Consider the following 12,789-nt stretch of genomic DNA (forward strand, 5'->3'; position numbering starts at 1 on the left):
CCTGGGCCAGGATTCTTATGTTGGGGAGAGGGGCTGGCACAGAGAGGATTTGGTCAGTTGGCAATAAGGATCTCTTGGAGACAAGAGCAGGGGACACAGTGTGACACTGGCCTCTGTCACCTCATGCTGTGGCTGGCTCTCAGCCCTGGGGCTCATTGCGAAGGCTGAGACCCCTCTCTGCCTCCCAGGACCTGCTGTGCCCTTCAGAGGGGCTGGGGCTGTGGGGTGAGTGCCCCTGCAGTGTGCACTGCCATAGGGCCAGCCCAGATTGGGCTGAGCTGGAGAGAGGGCAGGAGCAGGGGAGAGAGGGCAGCGCAAGTAGGAGAGCTGGGCTGGGCTGGAAAGTGTCTGGGAGAGCAAAACACCCGTGTACAGCTAAGCTCTGTGAGTGTGCAAGGTGAGGGCAGGGTGCTTATGGTGCAGAGCCAGGCATCATGGTGAAGGAAGCAAGGCACCAAAGGTGCAGAAGAGAGGGGCCCAGTCTGCGCCATGTTCCCTGGACACCCCAGGAAAGCTCTCCCAAGGTAATTTTCTGTGACCACCCCACACATGGGCTATTTCCATCTCTGGCCATACGCCCCAGTGCTGAGGAGGGACCTTTGCTGCATAGACAGTCCCATTCTCTTCCAGGGCTCTGTGAAACCAAACTCCACTGACGTTATTAATAGAAAGAAAACCAGTTTCCTACTGACGCTCATTACACACCAAGTCCCAAAGCTCCTGCCACAGCTGCTCTCTCAGCAAAGCCCATTCTCAGACAAATCCAGCTAGATCAGATGCTCATGGCCATGTTGTGACAAATATCAAAAATCTCCACTGACTGAGATACCACTAACTGGCTTAGGTCCTTGCTCCAGTGAGTGTTTGACTCTGAGGGATTTCTCAAGAACCCAGCTCTCTCAGCCTCTCCTTGTCCATAATGTGCTCCAGGTCCCAGCCACCCTTCTGGCTTCTGCAGGACTTGCTCCGGTCTGTCAGGGTCTTTCTTGTGCTCAGAAGCCGCATACTGGACTCAGCAGTCGTGATGTGGTGGTCCTGTGGTGAGTTAGCCTTGGCCAGCAGCCAGACACCCACCCAGCTGCTCACTCACTCCCCTGACTCAACAGGACAAAGGGAGAAAATAAATCAGAAAAGCTCATGGGTCAAGATAAATTAAAGGAGACCAGTTACCAATTACTGTCACAGGCAAAGAAGAGATGACTTGCCAAAGATCAATTTAATTTATTGACAATTAAAAATGATTTGGATATGGAGAAACAATGACAAAAATATTAAGCATAGAATCATCTGTAAAGTGCAATATTACATTATCTTTGCTTTATTTTTTAATATTTAATTCTCTATTGGCTTAGTTTGCAGTTCACATGTCCCTCCAGGCTCATCTTTAGTTCCCCAGCTCATCTTTTAGGGCTTTTTGAAAGATGCTCACAACATTTGCTTTTTGTCAGTCTTCAGGGAGTTCTCCTGATCTCCTTGACCTTTCAGAGATGATGATGAGGGATGTCCTTCGGTGCTGCCTCGAGGTACAGAGGCCTTGAAGACCTTGCTGGGAAAGACTGAGACAAAGAGGACGCAGAGTATGTCAGACCTCTCTGCATCTGCTCTCACTGAATTCAGGAGTGGCCCCGCATTATCTGTGTTTCTTCTGTAACTGTTACTGAAGCATTAACTGTACTGAAGCAGTTAGGGTACCTTGGACTCCCTGGCAAGGGTCATCGCTAGGGAAGCTGTGGGTTTCCTAAAGCCTATTTCTAAATTCCTCCATCTCAAGTGAGTCTCTGTATCCACCTCCTCTCTGCATCCACCTCCTCTCTGCTTCCACTACCTATGGAGCTTCCTCATGAGCTCCCTCTTCATCCAAGCTGGTCTTGTCAGCTATGCTCACTGCTCTTTGTGGGCGATTCTGTCATTGAAGACCAGCTGTTCTGAGTTGTGCTGCCCTTCACTGCTGCCCACAGGATCCCCACTAAAAGCCCCCTGAACAGGCCAAAGTCTTCCCCTCTGACGTCTGACACCTGCACTCTGCTCCTCTCCTTCCTCAGGCTGCTCAAGAGCTGCACCCCCCTATTTCATGGTCACTACAGCCAAGGCTGACACTGGTTTTCATGTCCCTGACCAGCTCTTCATGGTCTGCAAGGACCTGAGCCAGGTGAGCATCGTCTATGTTGGTCCAGCTGGTGGCTTTCCTAAGCAATTGCTCCAACACCCTCCAGAAACCTATTGGTCTCTTTTCACAGTGCTGTCTTCCCTCTCCAATGAATGTCAGGGTCATTAAAGCCCCCAGAAAGAGCCCCAGGTCACTGATCTGGAGACTTCCTTGAGTTGCTTAAGTAAGAGCTTGTCCACCTCCTCCCCTTCATTGCAGGTTCTTCATCTCCCACCACGATGTCGCCCAAACTGGCATCTCCTCTGATCCTCACCCACAAGGGCTCACCCAACCTGTTGACCTCTAGATTCATTGGACTCTTTGAAGAGTGTGTCATCAAGAGGCTGAGTAAAGGATGGGGGAGAGGAAAACCAGAAGAAGCTGAGAACATAGGCCCACAAGTGCTCCAGCAGCTCGATATCCTTCTTGTAGTGAGGGGCCCAAAACTGAACACAGTACTCGAGGTGCGGCCAAAGTGGTCCAGGTTGGGGCGGGGGACGCACCACCACAATCCACCCCGTGACCAAAGTCAATCTAGCTCTTTCCCACAGAGTGGTGGTGTGGTCTCCTATTGCTTCTGTGCCTATAAACAGAGTAATGTTATATTCCAGTTGTAATTTTGAGGGAAATTTTTGATTGGTTTCCTTGATTATTAGGATTTTGTGAAACGTGACTAAGCAATTTTATATATGCGAGGAGGTTTTTCTAATAATGCTGTTTGTCTAGCTACTCCCCACACCCTAGCATATAGGAAAGTGTTCAATAACAAACATAGTATAACAAGAGTTATCAAAATCATGGTAGGATGTAGCATCTGGTTGAGTGTCCTGGTCGCTGTTGAAGACCATCCTAATAAGGTATCCCATCAGTGAGGCTCTCCATCTTTCTTCACTCCTTCCAAGACGCGGTGTCTCTTTTCTGTCTCCTGATGGATGGTGATCGGGGTTCTTTGTCCATTGTCCTCAATTGGTTTCAGCAATCGACTCAGGTCCTCCTGTTGCAGCAGTTTTCTCAACAATGTCAGATTGATCCCAATAGGATTAGGCGGTAAATCTTGATACGATGTATAGCTGGATTGCAATTGATGGGTTGTGACAGGAGCTGAATAGTTGAAGTCACATCCTGTGATTTTGCTAAAATTACAAATAGAGGTATTTGAGTGATTATAGAATCACAGAGGGTTCACGCACAGGCCTCAGAAGAATTTTTCCTATTTGCAAGCCAAGAAAAGAAAAGCATGCTAAAGTCTCATAAACAATAAAACACACTCCTCCACCGTATGCTAAGTACAAGCTGTCTCTAATGAGCTTGCCTTTCTGCAAGGGATAATCTTATGAGAAATGTTTTAGATAGATACAAAAAAGTTAGATATAAACATGATTAAAGAATTGCCTAAAGAGACAATTAGACTACTGAAAGACAGGCAAGCTTTTAACTCCCTGAAGCTCAAAGCAGCAAGTGGGTAGGTGAGAGTTATCGAATGAACAAAGAAAAATGGGAGGAGAAAATTAGAGACTAACGGAACTGGCCTTTGTCTAGAGAGTCTGCATCTGCAAAGATGAAATGGTCCTCATATCAGGACAGGTGCAAATATATGAAAGATGAGAGAAATGAAATACTCCATATAAGAGGCAGAGGAGTGATGAAGAAGGTACAGGTGAAGATCAATATTTCTTTTGAATATCCCTTCTGAAAGGTCATGGGATTGGTAGAGGTCTCTTGTGAGTGAGGACAAGCAAATGGTGCACCCATCTTTGAAAAAGGCCAAAAGTGCAACCCAGGGAACCCCAGGCTGTACAAGCTCACTTTGGGGAGGAGTAAACCATTGAATGAGTGCTTTTGGGTGACATTCCTGAGCACCCAAAAGAGAAGAGCATCATCGTGGACTTCCCAAGGGTAAATCATGCCTCACCAACCTGGTTGCCTTCATGAGGAAGTAGCTGCATTTGTGCATGAGGGGACATCAGGTGATGTCATTTACCTCCACTTCAGCAAGCCTTTTGGCAAGGTCTCCCTCAATGTTCTTGTACCCAAGTTAGGCCATTGCAGTCTGGATGGACAGACAAACAGATGGGCAAAACACCGCTTGGATGACGAGGCTGAGAGAGCAGTGGTGAAGGGGCCAGACTCTACCTGGAGGCCAGGGGCCATACTGGGGTTTGGTGAGGTGGCACAGGGGACTCTCCTGAGCCCTGCACAGTTTAACACCTGTATCCACGACCCGGAGGAGGCAACTCTCACCACATTTTTCAATGTCACTAGCATGGGAGGACCATTCCTGTGCCTTAGGGATGCCTTTCAGGGGAAACCTGAGAGGCGGGAGGACTGTCCTGTGGGGACCTTCATGAAATAGAAGGAGGACAAAGGCCAGATCCTGCACCTGGGATAGACGGGTTGGGGCCTGGAGCACATTATGGAGAAGGAGAGGCTGAGAAAGCTGGGTTTTAGTGAAATCCCTCAGAGCGAAACACTGGAGCAAAGACCCAGGCCAGTTGGTGGGATCTCAATATATGGAGATTTCCAATACTTGTTGAGACAAGGTCATCGGCGCCTGATCTAGCTGGAGGTGTCTGAGAAGTGGCTTGGCTGAGGGACGAGCTGTGGCAAGAGCTATGGGACTATAAGGGTCAGTAGGAAACTGGTTCCCTTTTTCTTAATACTGGTGGTGGAGCTGGGTATCACTGAGCCCCAGAGGAGGATGGGGGTGACCATGCAGCAAAGGTCCCTTGTCAGGGCTGGGGTATACAACCAGACATGGAAATAGCCAGTCTGTGGGACTGATCTGGGACAGTTTTCCCAGGGCAGCTTCCCCAGGATGTCCAGGGAACATGGCACAGACCTGGCCCCTCTCTTCTGCACCTTTGGTGCCTTGCCTCCTTCACCATGATGCCTGACTCTGCACTGTCAGCACCCTGCTGGGGGCCCCCACCCTGCGCACTCACACAGCTTAGCTCTACACTGGGGCTTTCCTCTCCCGGGTCTTCCCAGCCGAGCCCAGCCCAGCCCCTCCCCAGCTCTCCCCACCTCCCCTGCCCTCTCCCCAGCCCAGCAGAGCAGCCCAGCCTGGGCTGGTCCCACGGCAGTGCCCACCGCAGGGTGCTGCAGAGCTCTGGGCACTCACCCCACAGCCCCAGCCCCTCTGAAGGGCACAGCAGCTCCTGGGGGGCAGAGAGGGGGGTTCTGTCTCCCCATCAGCCCCAGGGATGGTGCTGGCCCCAAGGGCATGAGGCGAGGCAAGGCACTCTGTGGCTCTCCTAAATTCATATTGTAGGTGATGCCTAATGCTGACTGAATTTGTCCCCTCCTCTGCTCCCCCCAGCCCCACTGCCCAGGGCAACGTGACAGTCCTGGCCCTGGGCCTCCTCAGGCAGCTCCTGCATCTCTCCAGTCTCCCCTCCCTGTTCCTGCTGGGTCCGCACTGACTCCCATGGCACTGCAGACATCCTTGTTCATGGATACGTTGATTTACTGCTTTACTTTTGGAGGACTTCAGCATTGAGTGTGTTTCACCTTCTGAGCCTCCAGGGCACGTGGTGAGTCCCCATCCTCTCCTCTCCTCACCCCTCCAGATTCATTTCCAGGGAGTCTGGTATATGCCATCACTCCTGTCATACATGAAGAAACCTGAGGAGATAATGGGGAGATCATGGACCATCTCCTCTGCCAATGGACACCAAGACAGCTCTTAAATCAAGAGCATTTTATTCAGTGGAACTGAAGAGTACCATGAGATTAACTCTGAAAACATTGAGAACACAAGGAGAACAGACTCTTGAAAACACCAATTCCTTGGACATTTTCTTGGAAATACCTTTGGAGGAGGAGCCCAGCCTTAGGCACTGGACCTGGGAGATTCTGTTTTATTGAAGAGCTGCTATTAGGCATACCACATATCACACAGTGTTGTGCAAGAGTCAGAGACAACAGGATGAAACCTCATGACAAGTAGTAGAAGCCCAGCAAATAATCTATGAGCAGGATTATCACAAGTGAATAAAGCAGACGTGGGGCCTAAGATGCTAAACTCTGGGAAATGTGATGAGAAGGGAAGGCAGGTTATTAGTGAAACAGTGTCCGTTGACCCAGTTTCCATAGGGCATCCTTGAGCTCCTGGTTCCTCATGCTATAGATGAGTGGGTTCACCACTGGAGGCACCACAGTGTACAGCTCTGCCACCACTAGGTCCAGACATGGGGAGGAGATGGAGGGGGGCTTACAGGTAGGCAAAAAACGAGGTGCTGAGAAAAAGGGAGACCACAGCCAGGTGAGGGAGGCACATGGAAAAGGCTTTGTGCCGTCCCTGCTCAGAGGGGATCCTCAGCATGGCCCTGAAGATCTGCACATAGGACACCACAAGGAAAACAAAACATCCAAAGACTAAACAGGCACTAACCACAATAAGCCCCACTTCCCTGAGGTAGGCATCTGAGCAGGAGAGCTTGAGGATCTGGGGGATTTCACAGAAGAACTGGTCCAGTGCATTGCCTTGGCAGAGGGGTAGGGAAAATGTATTGGCAGTGTGCAAGAAAGCATAGAGAAAGCCAGTGCCCCAGGCAGCTGCTGCCATGTGGACACAAGCTCTGCTGCCCAGGAGGGTCCCATAGTGCAGGGGTTTGCAGATGGCCACATAGCAGTCGTAGGCCATGACAGTGAGAAGACAATACTCTGCTGAGATCAACAGGAGAAAGAAAAAGACTTGTGCAGCACATCCCAAGTAGGAGATGGCCCTGGTGTCCCACAGGGAATTGGCCATGGCTTTGGGGAGAGTGGTGGAGATGGAGGCCAGGTCTGTGAGGGAGAGGTTGAGGAGGAAGAAGTACATGGGGCTGTGGAGGCGGTGGTTGCAGGCTATGGCAGTGATGATGAGGCCGTTGCCCAGGAGGGCAGCCAGGTAGATGGCCAGGAAGAGCCAGAAGTGCAAGAGCTGCAGGTCCCGCGTGTCTGTAAATGCCACGAGGAGGAACTCATTCGTGTAGCTGCCATTGGACATCTGCTGCTTCTGGGCATGGAAACTGCCAAAGGAGATAAAAGAGAAAAATTCAGAGAAGCTTCTTGGAGAGAAATTTCATTCATTCATTGTGCAATACCTAAGGGTGTTTTTCCTTCCTGGGGGACTCCAACACAGCTCAAAGGCTTCAGCTGTGGTTTGTGCTGGCTGAGTGTGCTGTGCAGAGCCATGCCCTCTCCCCAGGGGCTCCTGAAGGGTCAGCCCTGCTTTCCAGCAATGACCCATGGAGGCAGCAACAGCCCAGGGTGTTTGGAGGGAGGCTTCCTGGGGAGGAGTTCCCTGTGCTGCACTAGAGCGGAGGGTGAAAAGCCCAGAAGGACGCTTTCTTCCCCAGAGGAAGGTGGGAGATGAGGTGCAGCAAATGGGTCCCGTTACACTGTGTTTTAGTATTCAGACAGCTCCATCTACTTGGGAAATGTTCTTAGGAGGGGTCACATTCCCCTGTTGCCCCATTGCTCTCAGTGCAAACCTCCGTCAGTGCTCCCATCCGGGAGGGCTGCTCTGTCCATCAGCCTGGTGCCCAGCTGCTCTGGGCTTGCACCGCTCTCAGCTGGAGGACGACTGCACCCAGAGGTTGCTCTGCAAAAGACACTGGCCTGGCCTGGGAGCAGAGGGGTGCTGTGCCAGGTGCAGAGTTCAAAACACCTCTCCTTTCCAGCACAGCTCTGCAGAGTATGAGGAAGAGGACAGGGCAAGGATGCTGATTGGCATGGGCAGATCGGGTGCTCTCAGACATCTCCAAGGTCCTACAGGAGGGCTGTGCCCTTCTGGAGGGATGCTGACAGCCCCGCAGGACTCCCTGTCCAGCAGAATCCGGTGTCTTAAGGTGCTGTCTGCTAAGGAAAGCAGTGTCTCATTGCCCAAGCACTGAGTGCAGTGTCTCGAGCCTGGCAAATGAAGAGAGGGCTTGGGCACCTTGGTCCCATGGAAACACCTCCAGGGCAGCGCCCTCCAGGTCAGGGCCAGAGCAGGCACTCCACACCCCCACCCCTTGCCCCACACCACCACCGTTCCTGCCAGGGACCCCACGAGCAGGAAGAAGAGCAGCACAAGCAGGTGGAGGACCAAAGCAGAACTCTGTGACTCTCCTCCCAAGGGAAGCAAGGAGAGGAGAGGCGGCCGGGCACTCAGGAAAGCCTTCTCCTTACCCAGCAGAGCACAGCACCTCCCAGTTAGCAAAAGCCCCGGGCAGTCGCTTGCAGCCCCTTTGCCCTGCAGAGGGAAGCGGCCACGTGTCAGGAGAGATGCCCCTCTGCTGTGCCAGAGCTCTGGCTGCAGAGGAGGCAGCTCCTGCCCTGGACCACACAGCCTTGAGGGCAGAGGCTGTGCTGGGTGGGAGACGAGAGCAGGGGTCTTGTGCAGAGGCAGGTGTCTGCATTGGAGGGGATGGCAGGGAGCTTCCCAACTTCTCCCTCCCATGGCATTTGGGGTTGGAGGTTCCTAGAGCTCTCGGCCCATGTCTCTGCTGCCTGGAGCTATCCCTGCCGGGAACTGTTGCTCTGCCCTCCAGTTTTTCCCTGTCAGGGATCACAGACCCCATCACCCACTCCTGTCTGCTCCGCTCTGACCTGAAGAAACCTCCCAGCTCCAGGCACTCTCTAGAGGTACTCCCCCCTTGCAGGCAGGAAGGAGCAGGTCAGACAAACCCTGCTGAGGACAGCAAAGGTGATGCTGGTGCTCTCTGGAGGGAGAGGAGTGGATGCAAGCAGTTGCCTTGGCTCCTACCAGACCTCCTGATCTCTCAGGGTGGCAGCTCAGGACTCTCAGGCTCCCTCGCCAAACGCAGCAGCGCCTTTTCCCTTTGTCCTGAAACAGCAGGAAACTGAAAGCACAGCCTCAGGAAAGCTCTTTAGCTGTAAGGGATCCCCTGCCTTGCTCTTCCTCTGCAAAAGTCCCCTCTGAAATGCCCTGGGCAGCTCTGGCTGCACAGCCTGCCTTCACCCCTTCCCCCTGGTCTAACATGAGCCCCTGGGCTGGGAGGCCTCCTCACAGACCCTGCAGGCTGGAGCCTATGAACGCTTTCGGAGACCCTTCCCGCAACGGCAGCTGCATTGCCCTGCACCAAGAGACTTACCGTGGCAAGGGCTGCAAAGGTTTCTTCCCTTGCAGCTCCCCTCTCTCCTCCCACTCCAGCTTGCCTTTAATCGCGCTCTGCCCTACTCCTTTGCCCAGAGCCCTGCTGCGCTTGGCAGAGGAGTTGCTCCTTGGCAGAGCTGTCTCTCTGCACTGCTGCCTGCTTACCAGGAGCTCCCTCCACCCCAGGAGCCTGTCTCAGCCCCGGAGGAGGGGACCTGCCCAAGACGTCACTGTCTCTGCCCCCCACCCCACTCGGCGCTCCCTCCAGGTGTCCCTGGGGCTCTCCAGGAACCTGCTTGGGAAGAGACTGAAGGAATCACCGCTGTTGCCTCTCTCACCTCTGCAGAGACGTTTCTTTGCAGCAGTGGCCTTGCTGCTCTCCGAGACACAGTTAGGTCTGCGAATCCCCTTTCCTTGGCCTATCATGAGACAGGACACCTGGAGACTGCCAGGGAGGCATCTCCTTTAGCCATGCTGAGGGAAAGCAATCAGCTCAAGGCATCTCATGCTGGATTTGTAGTGGTGGGGCTGGAAGGGACCTCAGCTCCCTCCCATGCCTCCCACAAACCCCCAGGAGGTGAGGTTCCCCTTGCTTCGGTCATGGCATCTGTTAAAAATAGGCACCTGTACTCATTTTCTATGGTCCCATAATCAGAGATGGAGACCAGGAGTTCACACACAAATGCCTGGTGACATTTGAGGTGCCAGATGTACTAAGGCTCCTTAGCCTCACTTTGGTTGAGGCGTGTGTCCCTTAGCATGTCGTCTTGCATCCCAAGGTAGGACAGTGTGTTCTGCATGGTTCAATAAGTTTACAGGTGAAGAAATGTTTGGCTGGTGTGGCTTGGAGGCACATGGTGAATTGCAAACTAAGCAAAGAGGAAAATAAACAAAATACAAAAAAATAAAGCAAAAGGTATGTATCATTGCACTTTACAGATTTTAAATTTCTTTATGCCCTCCTCATCCCTCTAGATTTCTTTCAAAATATTTGTCCTGTGGTGGAGCAGGAGGGATAGATTGGTTTGCGTTTGGGTTTGTCCTGGACCAGTTCTTCTTGAAGCCCCCCAGATCCTCAAGCTCTCCTGCTTACATGCCTATCTCAGGGAAGTGGGGCTTGTCACGATTAGTGCCATTTATGCCATTTGATGCTTTGTTTTCCTTGTGGTGTCCTATGTGCAGATCTTCAGGGCCGTGCTGAGGATCCCCTCTGAGCAGGGACAGCACAAAGCCTTTTCCACGTGCCTCCCTCACCTGGCCATGGTCTCCCTGTTTCTCAGCACTGCCAGGTTGCCTACCTAAAGCCCCCCTCCATTTCCTGCACAGCTCTGGATCTGGTGATAGCTGTTGTTGACTTGATCGTACCTTCAACACTGAACCCCCTCTTCTACAGCCTGAGGAACCAGGAGCTCAAGGATGCCCTGCAGAAACTGACTGGACGTTTTTCAGCAGCCGTACACTGCCTACCTTTTTCTGCAAATGACTCCCACTGTATGTCATGACAGGCCAAGCATCTTTCCTTCTTTATATTTTTTTTTGCCCACTTCTGATGATGTTATTTTTAAAGAAATATCATTATTCATCCTCCTTTTACTTAAGTATCCACCCATCTTGTATGACCCAGAGACTCTATGTAAATGGGGAGCCAATCTCTTATTGTATTTAAGCAAAATAAATGAACCTGCAGCAAATTCTTTTTCTAAGATTCATACTCAGCATAGCAGAAATGAGTGGGAAATGAAACCACCTTTCTGGCTGTAGCAGCCCGGGGCAGGCTGCTCTGTCCCTGGAGCAGCCGGAGCTCTCGAGGACCGCAAGGGCCAAGGATCCTGTGCTGGCCTGGGGAGATGGGATGACCTTTCAGGGTCTCCTGGAGAGGAGACCAGGGGGCAAAGGGTACCAGTGACCTCCTTTTCCTTGTGCCACTGATACTCCCCACTTGTGGGGCTGACCTCCCTCTGCCCTTCAGGAGCGGCTGTGCCCTTCAGAGGGCTGAGGTTGTGGGCTGAGTGCCCAGAGCCCTGCAGCACCCTGCGGTGGGCACTGCCGTGGGGCCAGCGCAGGCTGGGCTGAGCTGGAGAGAGGGCAGGAGAGGGGGAGAGAGGGCAGGGCAAGGAGGAGAGCCTGGGGGGAGCTGGGCTGGGCTGGCAAGTGCCCAGGAGAGAAAATCATCAGTGTAGAGCTTGTACTGTATGACCACGCAGGGTGAGGACTCACACCAGGGAGGGTTGTGGTGCAGAGGCAGGGCTCGTGGATGGGAGCTGAGACATGGAGGCGCAGGAGAGAGGAGGAGGTCGCTTTGTGCCCTTGGTGGCATGGACAGACCGGGAAGGTGGCCCAGGGCATTTGTCAGCCCCTGGCCTCTCTCATCGCCCATTTCCAACCCTGACAGCTCACCCCAGGTTTATGGGTGAGTCTCGCTGCGAGGCCTCCTTCATCCTTGACACTCTTGTGGATTTGGCCAACAGAAACGTCCTGGAGTTTTGCAAGGCAAAGGGGCAAGGTCTGCCCTGGGGGCAGAATAACCTCGTGCATCAGGACAGGCTGTGACGTGAGCAGCTGAGGAGTGTCCTGAGGAGAAGTGCCAGAGGAGTGCCTGTATTGGTTTTGCGTGGCAAGGTTTTGGTAGCGGGTGGGGCTACAGGGGTGGCTTCTGTGAGAAGATGCCAGAAGCTTCCCCCACGTCCGACAGAGCCAGTGCCAGCCCGCTCCAAGATGGACCCGCTGCTGGCCAAAGCTGAGCAAATCAGCGATGGTGGTAGTGCCTCTGTGATAACATATTTAAGAAGGGGGAAAATACTGCTGCACATCAGCAATATCCCTGACTTGTTTTTCCCTGATTGCAAGTAGGAGATCCAGGTGAGCATCACCTATGTGGGCCATCAGGCAGCTGGGCTGAGAAGCTGGCCCCAAGAACCCACAGAAACCTCTGGGTCTGTTTGCACCTTGCACTGTCCCCTTCCCATGAGTGTCAGGGTGACTGAAGTCCCCAAGGGTGATGTGGGGTCATTGAACTGGAATTGCTTGAATAAGACTTTGTCCTCTTCCTCACCCGATTCCAGGTATTTAGCTCCTACCATGATATCTCCCTAACGGGCCTGTCCTCTGACCCTCACCCAAAAGGCTTTACCCAATCTGATTGCCATCCCATAGAGGACCTCCATACATCCAGGCAGCTCCTACGCAGAGGGCATCCCCCTCCTGATCTTCCCCAGCTATCTCTTCTGAAGAGTCTGTATCCATCCATCGCAGCACCTCAAGCTTTCTGACCTGTCCCACCACACCTCAGCAGGTATTTACATCAATGTCACAGCTCTGTGACAGCACACAGGGCTCCATCCCCTCCTGTCTGTGCCCCAGGCTGAGGCCATTGGTGCCCATTTGGGTGCAGCCCCTCAGCTTGGTGCCACCAGGGCCAACCTCAGACTTGTCACAGAGCTTGCACCCAAGATCCTGTGCAAGCCAAGGCTTTGCTTCAGAGCAGAGACATGCTGGCGTGGATGGCAGACGGCAATGTGAGGCTGAAATGAGGGGCCCACAAGGTGAGCAAACCCTGTGC

The 12,789-nt window shown here is 52.9% G+C and overlaps 1 pseudogene across 1 annotated transcript; it reads right to left on the minus strand.

Moving 5' to 3' along the window:
• Positions 1–6,205: 6,205 nt before the first annotated feature.
• Positions 6,206–12,473, minus strand: LOC309603184 (olfactory receptor 14A16-like; annotated as a pseudogene). The gene is made up of 2 exons: positions 12,361–12,473; positions 6,206–7,158 (listed from the first exon to the last, which is right to left on the minus strand). The product of its transcript is annotated as an olfactory receptor 14A16-like (transcript).
• Positions 12,474–12,789: the final 316 nt, after the last annotated feature.

The sequence above is a fragment of the Platalea leucorodia genome (genome assembly GCF_965183815.1).
Source record: "Platalea leucorodia genome assembly, contig: HAP1_HAP1_SCAFFOLD_24, whole genome shotgun sequence".
NCBI classification, from domain to species: Eukaryota; Metazoa; Chordata; class Aves; order Pelecaniformes; family Threskiornithidae; genus Platalea; species Platalea leucorodia.